Raw genomic sequence first — 23,318 nt, 5'->3', positions numbered from 1 at the left:
GCATGGTACTGGTACCAAAACAGAGATATAGATCAATGGAACAGAACAGAGCCCTCAGAAATAACGCCACATATCTACAACTATCTGATCTTTGACAAACCTGAGAAAAACAAGCAATGGGGAAAGGATTCCCTATTTAATAAATGGTGCTGGGAAAACTGGCTAGCCATATGTAGAAAGCTGAAACTGGATCCCTTCCTTAAACCTTATACAAAAATTAATTCAAGATGGATTAAAGACTTAAATGTTAGACCTAAAACCATAACAACCCTAGAAGAAAACCTAGGCATTACCATTTAGGACATAGGCATGGGCAAGGACTTCATGTCTAAAACACCAAAAGCAATGGCAACAAAAGCCAAAATTGACAAATGGGATCTAATTAAACTCAAGAGCTTCTGCACAGTGAAAGAAACTACCATCAGAGTGAACAGGAAACCTACAAAATGGGAGAAAATTTTCGCAACCTATTCATCTGACAAAGGGCTAATAACCAGAATCTACAATGAACTCAAACAAATTTACAAGAAGAAAACAAACAACCCCATCAAAAAGTGGGCAAAGGACATGAACAGACACTTCTCAAAAGAAGACATTTATGCAGCCAAAAAACACATGAAAAAATGCTCACCATCACTGGCCATCAGAGAAATGCAAATCAAAACCACAATGAGATACCATCTCACACCAGTTAGAATGGCAATCATTAAAAAGTCAGGAAACAACAGGTGCTGGAGAGGATGTGGAGAAATAGGAACACTTTTACACTGTTGGTGGGACTGTAAACTAGTTCAACCATTGTGGAAGTCAGTGTGGCGATTCCTCAGGGATCTGGAACTAGAAATACCATTTGACCCAGCCATCATATTACTGGGTATATACCCAAAGGACTATAAATCATGCTGCTATAAAGACACATGCACACGTGTGTTTATTGTGGCACTATTCACAATAGCAAAGACTTGGAACCAACCCAAATGTCCAACAATGATAGACTGGATTAAGAAAATGTGGCACATATACACCATGGAATACTATGCAGCCATAAAAAGTGATGAGTTCATGTCCTTTGTAGGGACATGGATGAAATTGGAAATCATCATTCTCAGTAAACTATCGCAAGAACAAAAAACCAAACACCGCATATTCTCACTTATAGGTGGGAATTGAACAATGAGAACACATGGACACAGGAAGGGGAACATCACACTCTGGGGACTGTTGTGGGGTTGAAGGAAGGGGGAGGGATAGCTTTAAGAGATATACCTAATGCTAAATGACGAGTTAGTGGGTGCAGCACAGCAGCATGGCACATGTATACATATGTAACTTACCTGCACATTGTGCACATGTACCCTAAAACTTAAAGTATAATAATAATAAAATAAAATAAAATAAAATAAGGCAAAGAAATGAAAATTAAAAAAAAAAAAAAAAGAAAAGGTGTCCTGCTAAACTTCTACATTTCCCAGCCTCCTTGCACCTAGATGTGGCCATGTAACTAAGTTTTTATGGCTAGCGAGATGTAAGTGAAGTTCTGTGAGAGGCTTCCAGGAAGTCTCCTTAGAAGGTGGACAGAACACTGATGAAATCCCCTTTGCTTCCCTGTCCTTCCTGAAGTCTAAAATTAAGGTTAGACTGCAGAATCTTCTGTAGGCATCTTAGACTCATTGAGTCAAAGAGGGTTTATTAGAGGCTGTTGGAAATATACAGAATTTCTAAATGGTCCATGGAACTTACCAAGCTGGGGAGTACTGGCCAAGGACAGCATCCAGGAGAAATGATGTTCTGAGGCACATCCCTCTGTCATGGCCTGGTTGCTCACCACTTGGCACTTGTGACAGGAGAATGTCAGCTCATCTTAAAGAATCCAGGCTCCTCCTCTTCGACACCATCCTTTCCAGAGGATCTGGACTTTCTCTACTTGACCACCACCTCCCCGTGCTCCCTTCTGCCTCCAAGTCTTGCAGCAGTGTGTGTGCATGAAGGAAATCAAATCCCCTTAGAACCTAGAGCTACCAGGAGACCTGGAAAGCATCATTCACCTTTCTGGTTTTCCAGTCTCTGAAGCACAGGAAGACACATGCAAAGGGGACTGGAGCAGGTGTTGAAGAGCAGTATGAGGTACTTCCCACTCTTTCAACTCAGTGTCATCTGCACTTCTTTGTGTCAGGGCTGTCATTTTTCAGAACCAGTAGGGATATCCAGCAGTGGGAATAAACAGTGAGGTTTGTTTCATGCATGTTATGCCGAGGGAGAAAAAGTTATAGAGCCCAGGAAAGAGACGCTATAGAATCACACTTGGCATTTAGAAGACCTCAAAAATGACAGGAAATACCAACTACCAGCTAGGCAAATCAATTCAATAATTCTGGGGAAACACAATGGCCTCCTAGCTGGGCTCCTGCTCTGACTATTGTTCCCTTCTCTGCACAATAATCAAAGTGATTGTGATAAAACTCAAGGCACATCAAATTTCTCTTCTGCTCAAAACTCCCCAAAGTCATCCCTTCTCAGGTAGAGAGAAGCCACAGTCTGCACTCTCCCTGCTCGCTCCTGGACCTCATCTCCCACTTCTTCCCAATGTGCTTCCTCTTGGCCACCCCAGCCTTTGTTTCTCTACTGTTCCAAGTACACTCCTACTCCAGCCTTTGCTTTGCCACTTTGCCTGGAATACTTTCCCCAGGTATCTGTGTGGGCTTTTCCTAGGTGACACTTTTTAGGGAGGCCTTCACTGGCTACCCATCCCTTATTTAAGCCTCCCCTGTCCACCAACTTTCTACCTCTGTTCCCCTTTATTTTTTTTCTTTGCACTTATAGCCTCCAATGTACCATATTTTTCAGACATTTGTCTTATTTACAGATCATCTCTTCCTATCTCCTAGAATATAAGCCCAATACAGATAGAGATTGCTGTCTTCTTTCTTCATTATTGTCTCCACAGAAACTAGAGCAGTGCCTGGCACACAATAAGTGCTTCATAGATACTTGTTGAATGGATGAATAAATGAATGTACTGGTTAAATTAAAAAGCCATCAGACTGATGACAAAATCAAAGAAATTTTTCCATAGAGGGATCTAATGTAAGTGAGATTTCTAAAGAGACAGAAAAGGAAATTTTCTAACTCCCTCTTCCTTCTAGAGCTCCTTGGGTTCAGGACTCTGGAGGGGCTGTCTGCCAGCCACCCTCTGTAGAGAAACCCTGGAGCCGACATAGTTGTGGCTGGGAAATAACACTGGACGGGGAGCCAGGAGAGCAGACTGCAGCCTCGCCTCTACCCTTCCCACTCATGTGGCCCCTGATTTTACTGATGGAGAAACTGAGCTTCTGTGGGTTCCTACTCTATTCCATGGTGTATTGGCACTGAAGGAATGATTCACTGATAAGTGACTTATACTCCATGGGTGTAACTCCAGTGCTCAGGGGCTACGTTTTTAGCCTTTGAATTTCCTCCAGAAAGACTCATGGCGTAAAATTCCTTCTTTCCACTCCATGGAGTGGGGCCACGTCCCCCAGGCTGTGACCTTCTGCAGGCTTCCACTGACACTCAGGGCCCATGGGGCTGGCCATGGCCTGCCTCTTTAGGGTACCACATCCGGTCTGCTGCCCCAATCTTGCTGTCCAGCCTCCGTTTCTTCCCTAAATACACAAGCTTACCCTGCACCTTTCACATGAGTGTCTTGAAGGAATCCAGAAACATTTTTCTTTAACCTGCCTGAAATTTGTTTTGGCAGAAGTTCTGAAGGCTGAAGTCTTGAAAGATTTGGGCTCTGTTAAATTACAGACATAAGTTCCGTGAGGTAAATAGCTCAGGCAAAAATTGGAGTACCCTCACTGTTATTTCTGTGCTTGAAACTCTACCCATTCTGCAAACCCGACTCTAGAGCTGTCTCATTCACGAAGCCTTCCCAGGTCACCAGAAGGCAGGGCATCCTACTCTCCCAGTGGCTGAGTGGCAGCATGGCATGGAAGAGGAGCCAGGCTGATCAGATCCCAGGTCCTCTTAGTGGGTAACTTCAGCCAAGTTCTCCAACTTCCCTGAGCCTCAGATTTCTCAGTTGTAAGTAATGATAGTGACAATATATTGCATACTTGAAAACTGCCAAGTTCAACCAATTTCTCAAACTTCCCTGAGCCTCAAATTTCTCAACTTTAAGTAATGATAATGACAATATATTGCATACTTGAAAATTGCTAAGACTGTAGATTTTAAATGTTCTCACCCCCCAAAATAAGTATGTGTGTTCATGGATATATTAATTAGCTTGATCTAACCATTCTACAATGTGTACATATATTAAAACATCATGTTGTGCACCATAAATAGACACAAATTTTGTCAATTAAAAACAATTTAAAAATAGTAATAGTGAAAATAATAGTACCTAACATTTATCAAGAGCTTAAGCCAAGCACTGTGCTAGATATATTATATTATCTGTTTTAATCAATCATCTTTAACAACCCTGTGAGATAAGGTATTTTATTATCCCCTCTTTACATATGAGGAAACTGAAGGTAAATGGGGTGATAATTTATACCTCACTGGGTATTTAAAAATACATGCGTCCTATCATGCAGTAAGCACTCAATAAATGTAAGTTCCTTCTCCATCATACCCACTAAACCAACTTGTAGGTGTTATTCTCAACACTTACCGTATATTGTCTTATATAGTTATGTACAGTACTGTACAGTCCTGGTTAGAGCATATAGGACAGGAGACAAGGGTTAGAGACTATCGAGAGTGAGCCAGGCCTGGGCTCCTTCGCTTGGACATGTTACTTAATCTTTATGCACCTTAGTCTCTTTCACTGGAAAATGGGAGTAAGACTGTTAACTCTAAGGATTAATTGAAATAATATATGAATATAATCTAGAATAATGCCTGGCATATAGTAGCTATTATTACCACTATTATTTATCATTAATGTTAAAATACATAGCACTATTTGTTCAAAGTTTTCTGAACAATAAGACAAGTCTGTTCCATGTTTGTAAATTTGTCTGGGGCTTCATCCTATGCCTGAGATGCTATAAAATTGTTTCTCAAAGTGCATCCAAAGGGCCGTCTGCATCAGAATGTCCTGAAAGCTTATTAAAAGGAAACGTCTTGAGTATCTCCCCAAAGCAAATGAATCATGATCTCTGGCAGTGACCCAAAATTTTGTATTTGAACAATCTCTTCAGGTAAGTCCCATGAATACTGAAGTGTGAAGACCATTCTACTAGGAGCACCAAATATCTGTGAATGAAATAAGCAAATGGGCATATTATTAAGCTAGTGATAATAACTTTAGGTTACAATGACCCTGGTTTTTCTCCTGACATAGAATTTTTTACTTCAATTCCTCATTTGTCTTTTCCTTGTCCCAAATCCTCCTTCAGTCTATTTCCTTGGATAGGTGGAATAGCTTTCTATTTAGGCACAGGTCTTCCTTAGGCTCTGAAAAATTCCTAAGAGTTTTTATACCTCAGCTGATTCATCAACAACATGTGCATAGACGTATGCACACTCTGGGTTCTGGCCTCTGAGTATCATCCTGAAGCCCTATGAAGACAAGTTATATTGATGAAGGCTAGAAGAAAACAAATACCTCAAAACTTTCAAAATACTATAATAATAATTTTTAATTGGCATGTAAATCTTTTTGACCTGAACATTTTAGCAAAGGGAAGAACAAAAACTTGAGTCACATGAAACATATGAATTAAATACATAGGTATTTGGGATTTATTTTTACACCAACTAGATATTTTTAAAGCAACATTTTTTTAAAGCATCACTAAAGTAAAAGATTATTGTTCTATAAAGACATATCATGCCAACATTTCAGTAGAACACTACCCCTTTAAAAATAAAAGGGAGGAAAGACAGAATAGTGATGTGGTCAGCAGAGTAATAAATTAAATTCACCTGGCAGAGTTCATTCTTTAGGTCTGAGGAATGTAAAAAAACACATTTCTAGTGAATGAAAAAATATCCACAGAAAAAGAGACCAGTTTCAAAACATGAAAGGAGAGGTTACAGTCTCAAAACCCTGACCAGCACAAACAGCACGTCCAGGTTAAGAGTCATACTCCCTGGGTAATTTCTATACCAAATATGCAATATTTTATATAAGCCAAACAAAAGTTGTCAAGCCCAACAAAGCCCAAGCTTGTTTAATTTCTCCCACAAAAGGAAGACAGTAACAACCTAGAATTGAGCACTACTTTTTTATTAATGGTGCCTATATTTTAAGTTTTTAGTTGAGTTGGATAGTAAAAAACTACACACTAAAATGACTTATTTCAGAAGGTAGTAATTGTCATATGCTAAAAAGCTGAGCCTAAAGTTCTATAGCATTTGCATGGTCTCAGCTATAGCAAATTTCTCACCCATTTCTGCTTCAATTTCTTTATCTGCAAAATTAGAAAAAGAATTGTGCCTATTTCAAAGGGTGGTTGTGAGGATTCTATGTTATAATGCCTGTAGAGCTCTTAACACAGTTCATCGCATACTGTAAGACCTTAATCAAAGCTAGTTTTTATAATCGTACAAGATTTAGCTTGGCGATAAAGATGTCCACCCGTATCGGAATTAATAATCCATGCTCATGACCCTAAAAATAATAATGAGATATGATGTTGTGTAGCCCTAGGAGGGGAGCTAAAGCTCACATGGAAACTGAAGAATATCAGGTAAATCCAATTATCTGAGCACTGAGCAGCAGGAGGTGTTTGATATACATTAGTTGGACATAGCAAGCTGTAAAGGAGATGGTACTTTTAAACAGGGCTCATGTCATCATGAAGTTTCTATGCCAACAATAATTCATCATAAATTTAGGAAACAGTGCCAAATGCAACCCCAGATTATCTGAGTTGTAATTTCTAGGGATAATGGCTGTTAACTCCTTTTTCTCTGAGATATATAAAACCCTGAATATGAATTTGTATGTTTTCACAAGTTACACTGTAATAGTGAGGGAGTGGGTGATATTAATTTCTGTTTTCTGTTGGATAAAAGGAAGTCTAAGAAGATAAAACTGCTTTCATAAAGTCAGTCAATTGAAATAGAAACTCCATCTCTTAACACCAGATTTCAACTTTGGTTCTTTAAAACTCACCGCCTTCACATGGGCTTAGAGTGCACAGTAGCTCTGATTTCCTTTGGTTTCATTTTTAAGAGTAATAACGTATAAATTTAAACCAATTCCATGGTTTTTCCTATCACTGTCTTTCTGGATATGGTTTAGGGTGTTTTTCTTTGCAGCTTCTAAGTAAATGTGATGCAGGTGTGAGTCTCGTGCTAGGAAGGATTAGAAGGCAGTGCAGTCATGGAGGCTCTGGCGACCCACACCTTTGGTTTTTCATTACAAGCAGGTGCACCAAGCTGGGATCAAATACGAGATCTGAGAGAGAAGAGCCTGCATTCCAGGAAGCAGTCTCAGCTTCCAAGCAGGATGCAGCAAGGTAGTTGGGTGAAACTTGAGGATCAGAGAGATGGCTGTCCTGAAAGGAGCCCCTGTCTATGGGGAAGTTTTATATACAGAAAATGGGTATCAGAGTTTGAGACAATGACATGTCAAGATGAGAGATATGGTAGAAGAATCTGCTGTAATAGAAGCTGAGAGGTCATTGACATCATGCCTATTATTTAAAAACAAATGAGCAAAAAAGACAAATAGAACCTGTAAAGAAATGATGGTTCTATAACTCGCAAGCAGAAAGCAAATGAAATAAGAGAAAAATAAGTTTTTTTGGCACCAGTGTTACTTATCATTTGTTATTCTCAGAAATAACAAATACATATGTCTAGAAATATATACCTTAGGAAAAACATCAGAAACAGCAAAGATTTCTGCTAGAAGATGTACATCACTGTGTTACTCAGACTAATAAAATAATGGAAGCAGATTTCATGTTCAACAATGAGAAGATTCTAAATAATTTAGCACATATTAATACAAGTAAATATTAGATGCCTATTAAATAAGCTCTTAAAGACTGTTTCATGACATGAAAATGTTTACGATATTGTATTTAGTAAAAAAGCAAGACATAAAACATGTATACAATGTGATTTTCTGCAAAAGAAACACAAGAACATAAAAGAAAAAAAAAGCTGGAGGTAAATGCCATAAAGGAAACAATGATACCCTATCATTAGGTGATGAATTTGTGAGAGATTTTTGTATTCTACAAGTAGCTTTCAATGATAATATTATTTGAATAAAGGTTATGTAATAAACCAACACAGAAAGATGGCCAATGTGCCTGGCAACCATTTTTTTTCTCCTACTAAAAGCTACTCTGCATATTAAACCTGGAGAAAAGCAATTCCAAATTAACCTTATGCACCACTAACCCCATGGCTACCTTGATTCAAACATAAAGGAATTCACCAAGACCACACTACTCAGCTGGCCTCAGGAATGCACATGTCTGAACCATTTCCCTTCGGCCATGTGGGGAACATCATTCCCATATATCCAGAGTTGTAAGCAGTCCAAGTTCTGTCATTTTCAGTGGCTAAAGGGAGGAAGAGGACTACGTGATGGCATGCATAGAATCACATATCATCTGTTGTGCCATTATATCTTACCAGCTTTCTTCAGGTGCAAACCCTCCAACATGCTGTTTATTTTTTTTCCACTCAAGAATTTGTCCAAAATTTGATATGTGTAAAAGATGTCTGTTTGGCCTTCCTTCCTTCAGCGTTTTCACCATTCATTCAAATGTGTGGTAGGAAAAGAAAACTATCTGATTAGCTTTAAAACTTTTATATTGTCTGCATTGAATTCTTTCTATTTATTTCTATTTATTTATTTATTTATTTATTTTTTGAGACGGAGTCTTGCTCTGTTGCCAAGGCTGGAATGCAGTGGCACAATCTGGGCTCACTGCAACCTCTGCCTCCGGGGTTCAAGCAATTCTCCTGCCTTAGCCTTCCAAGTATCTGGGACTACAGGCGTGTGCCACCACACTTGGCTAATTTTTTGTATTTTTAGTAGAGACGGGATTTCACCATGTTAGCCAGGATGGTCCCAATCTCCTGACCTCGTGATCTGCCCACCTCGGCCTCCCAAAGGTTTATTTGGTTTTTAAATGTTCTCCTCTTGGAAAATGAGCATTTCCATATGCTGCAAGTAGGAATACGAACTGGTACAACATTTTTTAAAGATCTTTTAGTGATTAAAAACACATATACACATATGTTCATATAAGTTTACCTACTTGAAAGTACGTATACCCTTTAATCCCAAATGCCACTTCGAGGGGTTTATTCTAGGTAAATAATCAGCAATATTTATAAACAAAGGTTTTGCTTTTGCTTTCTTTCCTACTTTTATTTCAGGTTCAAGTGGTACATGTGCAGGTTTATTACATGGGTAAATTGAGTGTTGCCAGGGTTTGGTGTACAGATAATTTTGTCACCTAGGTAATCCACATAATACCTGATAGGGTAGTTTTTCAATTCTCATCCTCCTCCCACCTTCCACCCTCAAATAGACCCAGTGTCTATTGTTCCCTTCTTTGTGTCTATGTGTACCTAATGCTTCACTCCCCCTTAAAAGTGAGAACAGTCAGTATTTGGTTTTCTGTTCCTGCATTAATTCGCTTAGGATAATGGCCTCTAGCTCCATCCATGTTGATGCAAAGGACAAGATCTCATTTTTTTATAGCTGCACAGTATTCCATGGTGTATATGTACTACATATTCTTTATCCACCTCACCATTGATGGGCATCTAGGTTGATTCTATGTCTTTGCTATTGTGAATAGTGTTGCAATGAATACACATGTGTGTGTCTTTATGGTAGAATGATTTATGCTCCTTTGGGTAATATACCCAGTAATGAAATTGCTGGGTCTAGTGGTAGTTCTATTTTAAGTTCTTTGAGAAATATCTAGACTGTTTTCCACAGTAGCTGAACAAATTTACATTCCCACCAGCAGTGTATATATGTTCCCCTTATTCCACCACCTTGCCAGCATCTATTACTTTTGGCTTTTTAATAATAGCCATTCTGACTGGTGTGAGATGGTATCTCATTATGGTTTTGATTTGCATTTCTATAATGATTAGTGATATTGAGCATTTTTTTTATGTTTGTTGGCCACATGTATGTCTTCTTTTAAGGAGTGTCTGTTTATGTCTTTAGCCCATTTTTTAATGCAATTGTTTGGTTTTTGCTTGTTGATTTTTTTGAGTTCCTTATAGATTCTGGATATCAGACCTTTGTTAGATGCATAGTTTGCAAATGTTTTCTCCCATTCTGTGGGGTGTCTATTTACTCTGTTGATATTTCTTTTGCTGTGCAGAAGCTCTTTAGTTTAATTAGGTCCCACTTGTCAATTTTTGTATTTGTTGCAATTGCTTTTGGAGTCTTTGTCATGAAGTCTTTGCCAGGGCAAAGTCTTTGCCTATATCCAGAATGGTATGTCCTAGATTTTCTTCTAGGGTCTTTATAGTTTTAGGTTTTACTTTTAAGCCTTATACATCTTGAGTTGATTTTTGTGTGTGGTGAAAGGTAGGGGACAGTTTCAATCTTCTGTTTATGGCTAGTCAGTTTTCCCAGCACCATTTGTTGAATAGGGAATCCTTTTCCCATTGTATGTTTTTGCCAGCTTTGTCAAAAATCAGATGGTTGTACATGTGTGGCTTTATTTCTGGGCTCTCTATTCTTTTCCATTGGTCTATATGTCTGTCGTTGTATCAGTACCATGCTGTTTTAGTTGCTGTAGCTTTGTAGTATAGTTTGAAGTCAGGCAGTGTGATGCCTCCAACTTTGTTCTTTTGTCTTAGGATTGCTTTGGCTATTTGGACTCTATTTGTTTCCATGTGAATTTTAGAATGGGTTTTTCTAATTCTGTGAAAAATGTCATTGGTAATTTTGTAGGAATAGCATTAAATCTGTAAATTGTTTGGGGCAGTATGGCCATTTTAATGATATTAATTCATCCTATTCATGAGCATGGAATATTTTTTCATTTGTTTGCATCATCTCTGACTTATTTCAGCTGTGTTTTGTAATTCTTGTTTTAGAGATCTTTCACCTCCCTGGCTGGCTGTATTCCTAGGTATTTTATTCTTTTTGTGGCTATTGTGAATGGAATTGCATTCTTGATTTGGCTCTCAGATTGGACATTATTGATGCATAGAAATGCTACTGGTTTTGGCTGGGCATGGTAGCTCACACCTGTAATCCTAGCACTTTGGGAGGCCCGAGGCAGGTGGATCACCTGAGGTCAGGGGTTTGAGATCAGCCTGGCTAACATGGTGAAAACCCATCTCTACTAAAAATACCAAAAATTAGCAAGGCATAGTGGCGGATGCCTGTAATCCCAGCTACTCAAGAGGCTGAGACAGGAGAATCGCTTGAACCTTGGAGGCAGAGGTTGCAGTGAGCCGAGATTGTGCCGTTGCACTCCAGCCTGGGCAACAAGAGTGAAACTCTGTCTCAAAAGAAAGAAAGAAAGAAAGAAAGAAAGAAATGCTGCTGGTTTTCATGCACTGATTTTGTATCCTGAAACTTGGCTGAAGTTGTTTATCAGATTGAGAAGCGGGCAGAGACTCTGGAGTTTTCTAGATATAGTATCTTATCATCTTCAAAGAGAGCTTGTTTGACTTCCTCTCTATTTAGATGTCTTTCATGTCTTTCTCTTGCCTGATTGCTCTAGCTAGGACTTCCAGTACTATGTTGAGTAGGAGTGGTGAGAGTGGGCAAGCTTATTTTATTATGAACAAAAGTTTCTTATCAGATTATTATTTATAATTGAGAAAAACTGAGAATAATCTAAATGTCTAAAAATAGGAGATAAGTTAAATGAATAGTATATTCACAAAATAGTAAACTATGCCATTGTTAAAAAAATGAGAATATTTAATGGCATGAAAATATTTATGGTATATTGGTAAGTACAAAAAGCACAGTATAGAACACTGTGATGCTAATTTTGTTATTTTTTTTTAAGGATGACTAAAAGCCTATACAACGCAGTGTCAACTATAGTATCTCTGGGTGACTTTTATGTACTTTTTCTATTTTCCTGTTTTTCAAACATTATATATTGAACATACATTATATTACTTTACTAATAAGACAAAATAAGTTATAATATTTCAAATTTCTTTGCATTAAAAACCAGTGTTCTCATATGAAATTTGGTTTAAACAACAACATTGACTATCACATGTCATTGGCATCTTTTGGATAAGACACCAAAGCTCATAGAAAAGGCTAAGCAAACAATACTTGTTGAGAATTTACTATGTGCCAGATATTTTGCCAAGCTTATCTTATTTAGTCCTCATATAAACCACCTGAGATAGATGGTATGCAGCCTTTCTTTAATTCCTCTTTATATACTGGAATATCGTCCAGAAGATTTTCTCACAAGGGTCTTGTTCAATGTCATTGAAACCACCCTGTATTTTTCAAAATGATGATGATGAACTGATTCCTGAGGTTGGAACTGAAAATTGTTCTGTGATTGTGAGACATACCTCTTTGAAAGCATCACAAGCAGCATCACAGTGAGGAAACACAAAGACTTCTGGGAAGGAGCTAGTTATTGGCACCAGGAATCTATGTCTAAGACAGATGTCCATGACTTTCGTCCAGTCTAGCCTTAAAAAGTTGTAAACATATGTCTCTATGAAGAACCAGAACCTCTCTGAGGGGAATGTGTATTCGTTCTCCTTCCTTTTGGATCTAATCATTTTACCAAATTACTTGAGAACATGCACTAAAAAACAAAAAGAAGTGTAACTTTTCCTTTAATGGATTAAATAACCAGAAAGTTTGTAAAGTGGAAAAAGTAAGTATGAATTCTATTTTCCCTAAGATCAGAAGTAAAACAATTTAATCTTTTTGAAGAGATCAGATAATTTGGTTTTGGCATTTAAAATTCTTTGTCTCTTTTCTGAGAAAGGATCACTTGATTTTATAAATTCTTTCCTCCATCAATTAAAAATACTCTGATTCTTCCTAGTGATTGAGGTAAAAAACAAGGTTTCATACAGATGTTTTTCTTCTAGTGGCCACAAAAGTTTGGTTTAACATTTAAGGAATGTGTATCTCATCTTTTCTGAAGTTTTATTTATTAGCAATGTGTCATTTTTATATTTTATGAAGAATGCTTCCCAAGACAGTATGGCTGAATATCTCAACTCCAGTTGGATGGGAGTAAAAAGGCCTTTATAATTACAGGGTGGAAAAGTAATGCAAGCTTCATTTAGACAAAGAGCTCTTTACCCTAGACAACTTCAAAAATTAAGTGACCGAGGGAGGGTCTGGAATTTCATTTAAATGAACATGGTGCCTGTCATTATACTTGACACCTGGGTTTAGTATCTAAATGCTGAATGAAAAAAAAAAAAAAAAAAAAAAAACAGACCACAATAGGACAAGATAGATTCCTCTGTATATTGCTCTTCAACCAACACTTTCCTCATTGCCAAGAAGAGTATTATAAATCACTCCCTGATTATTCTTCATATGTTCCCCAGATTGTAGTTCATTTTCCCAAACCTCAACTTATTGCGCTTTGCTGGACTGTAAGACCAGAGTGTGATATTGAAACCAGGCTCAACTTCTTCAGAACTCTACTATTCATATTACTCAAACTTTATGGTTGTACTCAGTGCTAAATCTATGGTCGCTCCACTCCCATTAAAAGCTCCCTGGATTTTGTTTAAGCAGGGTGATATCCTTTGTTACCTCTGAGTGGCCTGTGGACAATTTTGGCTAACCCTTGAGAAGTCCACTCACTTTGCCTGGTTTGACATACTTCAGAAGCCATCAAATATAGCACATGTAATGGCTCTGTGACAGGAAGATTCTGAAGCTGGGGACCAGGAATATATGTTGTCCTAATTACTGAGGGATGCTTTTACCTGTCAGCATAAGCTCTAAAAGGAAATGAATGTGGCTAAGTGTACATGGATCATTAAGCTTTCTTCCTTCTATAAACTGTGATCTTTCCTCCAATTTTAACTTGAATGTCAGGCAATAGGATCACAGTTCCAAGAAGAAAAAAATGTTTAAGGCCTGGAGAAGGGAACGGTGGGGAAAAGAAGTAAGATTTTTAAAAGTCTCTTGAGTTTTAAGTGGAGACACTAAAGGAGGCAGGATGAAAGACATCTTTTCATAATACTGGTAATAATTATTACTGATGATAATTTAAATACTTGATTGTCTCCACTATATTCAAAGGAGACTTGTGGTCTGGTTGTGCCTCCAGAAATTACAGAATATAAAACAAAGTTGGAAAGTTGCACATGGACCAGACTTTGTAAAGGAAAGAAATAGCATTTGAAATTTAAATAGAAGTCATAGAAATTATTTTGCAAAGATAATTTATTAGGAGAAGCAGAAAGAACTCTAACCAAAAAAGAATAAGGTGTCCCATGTGTTTTTTACAAAACAACATAAAAGGGAGCTTTAATGATGCCTTCCAGAATGCAGTAATAAATATTGGTAATATAATGTAGGGATTGGGCATGATGGGTGGAAGCAGGTAAATAATAAATAGTTATTCACTGGACCAGATTCTAGTGTAGAGTTGAGTAGGGAGAAGCCAAGTTACAATTTTTGCACAGAGAATACCATGTTCTCAAAACTCCTTGCCTCCTCCAAAACACTATATCCATTTGAGGAAGGGTTCCAGCCAGAACTCAGTTCTTCCATGCCACTCATGTCTGACAAGAAGTTCTGCAAAAACATGTCTTGCCAACCTGCACATCACTCATGTCCTGAACTTTCTGGAAATTTAAGCCCTCGTTGGGAGAATAGGATGTTTGTTTTAAGTTCCCTCTACCAGGCCCATAGGAGTTTATAACTGCCTGTAGCTGGTGCCAGCTATACAGACTGAAGTGTGTAAAGATCAAATATAGATAATTGAGTTAGAGGTTGCTAATAATCACTGATGGTTAACAAATCAACAAAAGAATTTATCAAACATCCTTGATATATAAGGCCAGAGGAATATAAATAAATTTAAGACACAGCTGCATTCAAGGGACCTACAATCTTGTTGTAGGGAGGACATTAGATATTAGTTATTGCTAGGTATTGTTAGTTAATTTTTCATGAATATCAACATGAATTGGATGATCAATAAAAGCCATCAAGTTCAGATAAAGGAGAAATAGATCACCAGGAACTAGAGTGATGACAAAGTCTTCAGAAAATTTATGAGACCCGAGGAAGGAAGGGAGAGAACAAACATATCTTCATATGTTCTTTTACTTAATCCTCTCACTGAGTATCTGAGGTAGATTTTGTTCTTATTTTATATATGACAACACAGAAACCAGAGATGCTTAGAAACTTGTGAAGGTCACAAAACCGATAAACAGAAAGGTCAGGATTTGAACCCAGTTTCAACTGCATTCATAATCTTATACTCTTTGCACTTTATCATGAAGGATGGATGGATGTGATGGGCTAAGAGGTCAGAGAGCTGATTTAGAAAACACAGGTGCTGATTTAGAAAACACAGCATTTGGCATGTGTTTTCTAAAGCAACACCTGCCAGATTATTGAAATTAGTCCAGAAGTTAGCAGCTGTCTCAGTGAAGGAAGGAGGAAAGAAACATGGCAGCCCAACACATGGAAGAAGATGCTATAATCGGAGAGATTTAGCTAATTATTTTCCTGTTTGGGGTTTCTCCAGAAGCAGACTGAGAGACAAAGATTCAAATGCAAGCAGTATGTAAGGGTCAAACTGGAAAAATTGATAGAAAAGTATAAGAGTGAGACAGAAGAGAAGGCAGCAAACACAAGGTGAGATATTAAGACAACGACCACTGTGGATGACAGAAACTTAATCTTACAGGGGAATCTTTGGAAAACAGTGTAGAAAACAAGCCTCAGACTTCTCCACTCAAGTATTCAGCTCCTACCAGCCATTGGTTAAGAACCGCAGGTGGCAGAGGGTACAGTAGTTATTTCTCTGGTACTGCTTGTCTACCATGTATACAAACAGATCTTTATCCAAGGCTTGGAGGAAAAGCCCTAGGAGAAGTCATAAGATACTGACAGCTGAAGCTGGCTGCCTGAATGACATGGTTAAGGCCCAGGGATATGCACAGGGCATTGATAGCACCTGCTACAAACATCAGTATCTTTGGCGCAGGCTTTGTGATATTCTCTATTATTCTACCCTCTTTGAAGTGTATGAGTATGCAGATCATTGTCTCTCAAACTTCCGAGTGCATAACGAGCACTTGGGAAGCTTGTTAACAAACCAGATTCTGGAAACTTACCCATTGAAATTCTGACTCCTATTTCAGGGATGGAGTCCAGGAATTTGCATCAATAGGTATCCCAGATGATTCTGACACATAAGGTCTGCGGATCACACAATGAGAAACAATGCCTGGACTCTCCAAGTATTACACAAAAAATGTACAAACAAGAGGGAGGCTCTGTTATTCAGTAAAGAGAATGGCTTTTGGATCAAGGTATCCTTGGATTTGAAAGCTGGCTCCATTACTTAGTGATCTTAGGAAAGTTACATAATCTCTTTGCTTCTGTTTCTTTACCTATAAAATTGGGGTAAAAGCACCCATCTCAACTGTTTGTGTAAGAATTAAATAATGTAACATATAGAACAGTCCAGAGCAGTGTAAGGTACATGGTAAGTGCTCAGTGTTAATTCCCTCCTTTAATTTTTCTTAGAAGATTAAAATCTGTTGACTTCTTTGTACCAATGGCAATTGATTCTTAGTGCTGTTTGACAAATTATACCTGTATAATTTATACAAATTATAGAAGAAAACTCAGTAATAAAGCAATGCAGGCCTCAGCTCTAAATTTACCCCATACTTTATCAGTGCACCGAAAACTTGGGCTATTTTTTGTCTTCCACTTACAATCACATTACCTAATGATTATCCTGGGGCTATCAAAAGAAATGTTCACATGCCAAGGAACAGATCAGGTTGATCTGGCTTCTAGATCTTGCCCAAGGACCTGACTCTAGATTCTCATTCTTAGATGCTGACTTTCTATACTGAGAAGCTACTGCATTTGGTTTATTGGCTCTTTATGTTTCCAGGAATGACATTTCCAAGCACATATTGGGGAAAAAAAGGATGATACCAAGAAAAAGATTAGAGACAACACATAGCTTATGATTTTGGATAAATCATGCCTATTTATTGTCATCCCATCATATCCAAATTGATTGTCAATCAGAATGAATTTGAGATTATAATAGTATTACCATAATATAGACCTAAAAAGATGAATATTATAGCACAAAGCAAAATGCTTTGCACTTAGGAGATCCACAAATGCTTGTTGAGTTTAATGACATCATTCAGGGCAGTCATCTTTACGCTTCCTCAACGTCTCTAGGTATAATCGTTTTCTCCCATGACTCATCTTTCTCTTAGTCTCCTAGTTTGGCCTAAGTGTTAACCAAATCTCTTTTGCCTTAGTTTAAGATAATTGACTTCTACTTTGTCCTTGGAATATGGAGAAAAATATAACAAAGAACGAAGCTTTGTTAACTTAATTGCATAAATAACATGTCTAGACTAATAGCAGTGATTTAAAAGGAAAAAAAAGCTTTCTATAAAGGTTGATCCCATTTCCCTGATATGGGTCTTTTGCCATAGCACAGTGCCACCCACAAACATGGAGCAAGGGCATTTGTTTTTTCAAACACAAACATATGAGATATGCATTCCAGCATCTAAACATCACCAGAAAAACAGACACTGCTAGACATGAAGCCTGAAGCATGAGCCAAATAGGAAATCACTCTTTTATCTAACCCCATGAAACTGCACCTTCTAAAGCAGTCATTTTCCCCATGTCTACTCAGGAAAGCCAGTGTAGTCTAATCATAGAAAGATGGCCTTGAGGGCTCTGTCTATTCTTAAGGCCTGAGATCAAGTCACATCTTGACACCTCATTTTCTCTAATGTAAAATTATGGAGTTGGATGAAATGACAGATAAACCCTCTTGCATCCCTAAAGGTAATTTGTCTAAGGGAAAAATTTAAGATAATCAATAATAACTACAGTTGACTCTCATTATTTGCAGAAAGTATGTTCTATAAAGTAGCCTCAAACACTAAATTAATAGCAAATACTGAACCATTGCTCCTAGAGGAAATACAGAGTTATGTTCCTGCAAGCCTCTGAGCAAATTTTTTAATCAACTGATCAATTGATCAATAAATAACCTTGTTTTATGTATGTTTTTGTTTAAAAATACCTTATTTAATATATGCTATTGATTTATTAACATTGAAATCATGGCCAAAAGCACTGCAAATCATGACTGGATGGAGCTTATGTAACAGGGATACTTTCTCTGCAAGGCACATTAGAGTCTTCTTGTGCTTTGGATCACTACACAGTACATTAGCACTATAATTGGAGGCCATTCCAAATAGCAAAATCACCAACAAAGCACAAAAATGCAGAAAACATGGCATTAAATAGACCATGGAAAGAATACACAGAACATCATCTTATTCCACTTCAGGTGGGAACCTGTGGATCAGGAAACTCAAACTTTTGCCCGTGTGTGTCTGTGAATGACCACAAAAGAGCCACAAATATTGATTTGGCAGATACGAATTAGTTTTAGTGAATAGGTACACAAGTATAGAATCTGCCAATAATCAGAATCAACTGTACATTAAAAATATAAATACCTTTTGTTATTTTATAGTCTCTTGCTTCTGAAAATAGCAAATTTTCTCCAAAACCTTAACTTAAAAGCAGTGTAGTAAGCCCCTGAGCTCCCCTATGAATTCGGTAAAATTACAACCCCATCTCACAGATGGTGAAATTTAGAAATGAAGCAGCTTCCTGCATGTCCCCAAGCGATGTGACAGCCAAGCCAAGATAGCTCAGGAGTGTGAAACTAATCCTGTGTTTGGCCCACTGGGCTGCCTTGTTCCTGCTCAGTTACCCGCTGTACGATGTTCTCCTTTCACTGCTTGTTAGCTACATCCTGCACTTAGGCTCTGTGGTGGAAGTCTGCAAATCATTCTGGGACATGCCTTCTGGAATTAAAACAAGTGATTATAACTATCAACCTGTAATTTTGTCCTGTAAGAGTGCTACCTGAAGACTAACTGGCTGTTTTTTTACCATAATTTTTTCTTTCAGAGATGGCACTGCTGACATTTACTTCTATCCCCTGTGTACAGGCAAGTCTCAGCTCCACAGCGTCCTACTCAGGACACTCCAGTCTCATCTATCTCTACATATATGTACCTAGAAACCATACTGGGCTATTCACTGTTCCTTTTCTGGAGGGCAAGAATCAGTTTATATTTATTTTTTTAATTCTCTTTTCCTTCTCACCATGTCTGTAGCAGTGCTTGGGGCACAGAACAGACTCTGAACATATTGATGAAATTGAATTCTGTTCTGCAGAGCACATTTCCCCAGCCTTTTCAGGACTTGTAGTTGGAGGGAAACAGCACTATGGAGTATTTTCAGACTTGCTAAACACTTTATATAATTTATCTCACTTAATCCTTAACAACCTTGCAAATCATTATTTTTCCCATGTTATAAATGGAGAAACAGGTCTGAAAGAATTTACATAACTTGTCTAAAGTCACAAAGCTGGTAAATGCAGAGCTGTGATTGAAACTTAGAACCTGTTTTTCCTATGGGCTATGGCTTAATTTATTGGTCGCAGTAATGCCTTATATTTCACCAGCTGCAGTTTTAACCAAACAGGTAATTTCAGTTTGAAAAAAGTAATAATTTTATTCTACTACTCGTTGCCTAGACCTTCATAGACAGACAAAAAGAGTTGTGGAAGAAAATAAGGATTGGAGTATTCGGGTTAAAACCATCTGCCATTTACCGGTTGCCCCGTAAGATTTACGTAAAAGTTTCTCTGCCAAGAAATATGAATGTAGTCATACACTGGGAGGACCATTTTAAGATGTTTATCTTTCAAAGAAATAGAGATTAATAGAAGTAATATGTCACAAGTTGAATACAAACAACAGTATTGGAAATCTGTAAACACAGTTTACAAAATGGCTTTATTTTACAGCTACTCATCTTTCACCTAATTACACAGCTTCTATATAATCTCATAAGAAGATAAGTAACTGACATACTTTTCTCTCCATTAGTAACTGTTGGACATTGTTGGTCTGTCTAGAATTCAGCAGATATTATGATCCCATTATATAGATGAGGTTCAGAAAGCTTAATTGTTCCAAAAGATTCTTTTGCATCAGTTGTGTGCCAAGCATTGCATCTGACAATAAACCCTGGATTTGGTGACATCCTAAGCTCCCTTTCAATCAATAGTCTTTTCTTTTCTGTGGCTACTCTAAAGATTATCAAATTATTTCAATAACTATGAACCCATTAAATGTCTTTGGAAGAATGCATAAACCCAGAAAGATATTTTTTCTTTTTCTTTTTCTTTTTTTTTTTTTTTTTTTTTGACATTTGCTGAAATCATTCCAAGATTCTCAGGGCTGTGATTCTACGCCTTTAAGATCTGCCTATAACAATACATTGATCAAAAATCATGAAACCTTTAGAAAGATCCTTGGCATTTACCTTGCCCAGCTGTCGTTCTCTCCGTAACATCCGTGTTCAGATTTAATATTTCCAGTGGTGATTTTTCCACTGCTTATGCCATTTTGGGAAACTCTTCATGATAGTTATTTAAAATTCATCTCTCAGTGACCTTTTTCTGTAAGTCTTAACTCTTCTTGAACCATAGAGAACAAATCCAAATAATTTTAAAAGGACTCTATGAGGTGTGATCATAAGTCCCTGACAATACTAGTTTATGAGTGTTGCCCTGGTTTCCTGTCTATTTTAGCATCTATCTCAGACTTTTCATTGTATAATGAAATGTTAGTGTAATTGTTGCTTTAGAATAAGCTGTAAATAGTTGGGTAGGCCTCCCCTTTCCTCTTGCAACTTCTGCCGTGGTCTCATCTAGTAGCATGTGCGACATGCATGCAGTGCACAGCGTTCTTACCCTCATAAATGGCCAAATCTAAAAGATCACCAGTGGTAATTCAGCCCTCTTTCCCTGCCCCTTTACTAATCATTAACATTTCTTCTTCAAAAAGAGCTTGCTGATAAAATGAAGCGTGCTCAGACAAAAGTTGCTAGGGACAGCTAACTCTTTCCAGTTTCAGGTAGTTCTGGGAGATGTATTTGATAATCTATCACTGCTGGCCACTTGGTATATCAATCAGTTATACTGTGATCTGTGGCAAGGCCTGCCAGATACATGAAGTTACCAACTCACAGTCAACCAGGAGACTGTGAATGACAAATGTAATAAATTATAGTTCAGGTACATGTGAAGTAAGTGGAGGAAATAAAGACAGAGTCATCCTACCTGTGGAGCAGAAAGAGAACAGTTTAAACAGTTTTCGTATTGTTTTGTCACTTATTGTACAGTGTAAAATTACAACTATTTACTTATTTTTTGACAAAGCTTTTCAATTTTGCCATACCTACTTCTAGCAACAATAAGCTAAAAGAAAAAAAGCAGATGTGTGTGATATGCTTTGACTATATTTAGATTGGTGCAAAAGTAATTGCGATTTTTGCCATTGGAAGTAATGGCAAAGACCACAATCACTTTTGCACCAACACAATATGTCCCCATCCAAATCTCATGTTGAATCGTAATCCCCAGTGTTGGAGGTGAGGCCTGGTGGGAGGTGTTTGGATCATGCGGACATATCCCTCATGAGTGGTTTAGCCCATCCTCTTGGTGGTATGTGAGTTCTCTGAGTTCTCAGGAGATCTGGTCATTTAAGTGTGTGATCCCTCCCGTCTCACTCTCTTTCTTGCTCCTGCTTTTGCCATATGAAGTGCCTGCTCCCACTTCAGCTTCCACCATGAGTAAATGCTCCCTGAGGCATCCCCAGAAGCAGATGCTGGTGTCATGCTTCCTGTACAGCCTGCAGAACTGTGAGCCAATTAAACCTCTTTTCTAATAAATTGCCCAGTCTCAGATATTTCTTTATATTATATAATAGCAATGCAAGAATGGGCTAATACAGTGTATTGAGTTGAAAAATAAGAAGCAAATTTTGTTTGCTCAAGAAAGTTAATAATAAGCATGTAATGTATATAAAATGTTTGTTGGCATTTACCATTCATCATGGGTTATACTGATACACTGACCACATAAAAACCAGAAGATCCAAATCTGCTGGAGAAGCACCAGACATTACTGCAAAAGTGAGTAACTAGTTTGTAAAGACTGTGTCCCATTTGTAACCACAGAAGATACCCTTCATAGCCTTCTGTGGAATATGACTTTTCATTTAGATCAAATAGCTATTTTAAATTACTTTCAGTCATTTTTCACTCTACGGGTTTCTGTGTTTTTTTTTTTTTTTTTTTGTAAATGAATTAAGACTAAAGCAATAGCTGTTAGTATATGGCTTAATGAGCAGAAGAAATTAACAGTTAAATAAGGACAGTTTTTTGTTGTTGTTTTTCTTTTTTTAGAGACAGTTTTTCTCTATATTGCCCAGGCTGGACTCCAACTACCGGGCTCAAGAGATCCTCCTGCCTCAGCCACCTGAGTAGCTGGTACTACAGGCATGTGCCACTTCTCCTGGCTTGACAGTTTTATGTCAGTGCCATCAAAATACCTCCAGTGAAAAATCAGTTCATTCCAATCTATGCATTTTTTTCATCAAATTTATGTAATCAAAGTCAGTCTTTTGCAAATTCATTCTCTTAACAGTGCAAAACATCTGACATTATTATGAATGCCATAGTAAATTCAATTAAAACATTTAACATTAAAGGTAAAAGTATATGTTTTTGCAATGATAATACAGCACAAATGTTGGTGAAACAATGTTCTTTTTTTTTTAATTTTATTTATTTATTTTTCTTTTATTATTATTATTATTATTATTATTATTATTATACTTTAGGTTTTATGGTACATGTGCGCAATGTGCAGGTAAGTTACATATGTATACATGTGCCATGCTGGTGCGCTGCACCCACTAACTCGTCATCTAGCATTAGGTATATCTCCCAATGCTGTCCTTTCCCCCTCCCCCCACCCCACAACAGTCCCCAAAGTGTGATGTTCCCCTTCCTGTGTCCATGTGTTCTCATTGTTCAATTCCCACCCATGAGTGAGAATATGCGGTGTTTGGTTTTTTGTTCTTGCGATAGTTTACTGAGAATGATGATTTCCAATTTCATCCATGTCCCTACAAAGGACATGAACTCATCATTTTTTATGGCTGCATAGTATTCCATGGTGTATATGTGCCACATTTTCTTAATCCAGTCTATCATTGTTGGACATTTGGGTTGG

Source organism: Pongo pygmaeus, chromosome 1 (genome assembly GCF_028885625.2).
Source record: "Pongo pygmaeus isolate AG05252 chromosome 1, NHGRI_mPonPyg2-v2.0_pri, whole genome shotgun sequence".
NCBI lineage: Eukaryota > Metazoa > Chordata > Mammalia > Primates > Hominidae > Pongo > Pongo pygmaeus.
This window is presented reverse-complemented; position numbering follows the sequence as displayed.